Source organism: Giraffa tippelskirchi, chromosome 5 (assembly GCF_054371585.1).
Source record: "Giraffa tippelskirchi isolate mGirTip1 chromosome 5, T2T-mGirTip1v1.2.pri, whole genome shotgun sequence".
NCBI classification, from domain to species: Eukaryota; Metazoa; Chordata; class Mammalia; order Artiodactyla; family Giraffidae; genus Giraffa; species Giraffa tippelskirchi.
In genome coordinates, this window is record NC_137279.1 from 155,544,252 (window position 1) to 155,546,889 (window position 2,638).

The following is a 2,638-nucleotide window of genomic DNA, read 5'->3' on the forward strand; positions in this document are numbered from 1 at the left end:
TTACCATGTTCTTGTCTGACCCAAACAATTTATTTTCAGCACAAACATATAACCTCAATATGAGGTGTCTAACTAAAGCAAGCACCACCAACGAGACCAAGACAGCATCTCCTCTTCCAAGGTTTAGGTTTTCCCCAGAATTCTTGATACAGGGAATAGCCCATACTAAGAGTCATTGCTCCCACAACAAAGCCTTGGGCTGCCACACGTGTGTGGATCAGGTGAACAGACATTTTAGTATTTCCCCTGCTCTTCAGTCTATATAACCCATATGCAACAATTGTTGCAAAACCTGCCATTCCAGTGGGGACAAATGGTGCCTCTCTAGCTTTTCGGATAAGTTTAGATCCCTGATCTTCATCATATGAAGAAAGAGAAACATCTGTGTCGTTTGGCATAGTGATTGAAGAATCTTCCTGATTCTAACCCGACTCCGGCACCCGCTGTCCAGCCGGCTTCTCCCGGTCCCCTGTACTTCAATCTTTAAAAGATTTTAAAAAAAGAACTCAGGGGTGCAATGGACAACCTCTTAGCATTCTTTGGCCCAGAGGCCAAGTCTGGTCACTGGCAAAGTACATCTGCCTAAACTGAAGATAAAACTAACACGCCTCATATCCCAGATATATAAATTTTGGGTTTTAGAGAAGCAGTCAAAAGCATCTTTATTTCTCCAGCCTGGAACAAGGAGAGGGGTCAAAACAAAACAAACAAGCAAAAACATTCAGTCAAAGTGCTGATAGAAAATCACAAGAAAAGAAATAGGTGATAGAAGGTAGCCTTGAGTACCAGCTTAGGCCCTGTGACCTGCTGCAGAAGAGAGATTATATAAGCTATGTTTTATGTCAACTTAGTCATGTTTCCGGAGAAGGCAATGGCACCCCACTCCAGTACTCTTGCCTGGAAAATCCCATGGATGGAGGAGCCTGGTAGGCTATAGTCCATGGGGTCGCTAAGAGTCGGACACGACTGAGCGCCTTTACTTGCACTTTTCCCTTTCATGCACTGGAGAAGGAAATGGCAACCCACTCCAGTGTTCTTGCCTGGAGAATCCCAGGGACGGCGGAGCCTGGTGGGCTGCCGTCTATGGGGTCGCACAGAGCCGGACACGACTGAAGCGACTTAGCAGCAGCAGCAGCAGTCATGTTTCCCTTTCCCCCAGACCCCTGTGCTTTAAAAGAAAAATAATGGAGGCAGCTAACGTTTTAGCTTTAGGTGAACATGTGACCAACTTCTCATCCCTCCAGATCTACTCTCTATCCTTCCTTCGGCCGCATTCCCTGGATGCATGTGTGCTTAATTGCTAAGTTGCCCCCAACTCTTTTGCACTCCTATGGACTGTAGGCCTCAGGTTCCTCTGTCGATGGGATTTTCTGGGCAGGAATACTGGAGTGGCTTGCCATGCCCTCCTCCAGGGGATCTTCCCCACCCAGGGATTGAACCCGTGTCTCCTGTGTTTCCTGCACTGGCAGGTGGATTCTTTACCATTGAGCCATCTTGGAAGCTCATTCCCTGGGAGGTTGATCTAAATGCACTGCGTCTTTTCCTTCTGGTTTCTAGTCCAGTTCAAAAACAAGGGAGCTCTGAGAGAGGATCAGAGGAAGGGAGAAGAGTTAGGTCAGCATATTTACACTCTATAGTCACGGCGCTGTGAACAGGCTGCATCCTTCCACTAGAGGTCCTAGCTCCCACCAAGCAGCTCTTTGCGCAGACCTCTGTTTCCTGGTTCTCATACTGCCTTTCTCTCCCTGCCCCCAAAGCCTGTATGTGGTAATGGTACTACTAAGTTACTAATGCCAGGGTATCTTATTAACACTTTTGGGTTCCTTAAATCCTGCCCACATTTTTGTAGAGTCCCTTTGTTAAGCTCTCCTCAAATTACCAACTTCACACAGATATAATAAGTGATTTCTTTTTTGGTGGGGCCCTGACTAATACAGACAGGTTTTCACAGGAGCCACAGGGGTAATTAGAAGATCAAAAGACCTTTGTTTAAAATGTATGTGAAATTTCTTTGAAGAATATTACTTTTAGAAATTTAAATGAAGCATACATAATACATCTAGAAAGATGCATAAAACATATATAAATAGTTTAAAGAGTAATTTATAAAATGAACACCTATATAACCAGTACTATGATCAGATATAGAACATCGCTGGCTCCCCAGAAGCACAAACTCCCCACCCCACCCTCCAGTTAAAATCACCTTTATTCTGTGTTTTATGGCAATTGTTTCACTGCTTTTCTGTGTTTTACCAACTAATGTATATTTTATCAGCTATGCAAGTATCCTTTATTTTTTAAATTTTATTAAAGTGTAGTTGGTTTACAATGTTGTATTAAAATTTCTGCTGTACAATTACTATATGTAAAACAGATGACCGGTGCAAGTTTGATTCATGAAGCAGGGCACCCAACCTGGAGGGATGGGGTGGGAAGGGAGGTGGGTTGGGGGGTTCAGGATAGGGCGGGGGACACATGTATACCTGTGCCGATTCATGTTAATGTATGGCAAAAACTGTCATGATATTGTAAAGTAATTATTCCCCAATTAAAATAATTAATTAGAAAAAAAATTTCTGCTGAACAGCAAAGTGATTCAGTTATACATATATATTTTTTTCCATTATGGCTTGTC

At 43.3% G+C, this 2,638-nt stretch overlaps 1 pseudogene across 1 annotated transcript; it reads right to left on the reverse strand.

The window, feature by feature from the left end:
* LOC145505002 (HIG1 domain family member 1A, mitochondrial pseudogene) lies at positions 1-418 on the reverse strand (annotated as a pseudogene). Its single transcript, XR_014052698.1, has one exon. The product of XR_014052698.1 is annotated as an HIG1 domain family member 1A, mitochondrial pseudogene (transcript).
* Positions 419-2,638: the final 2,220 nt, after the last annotated feature.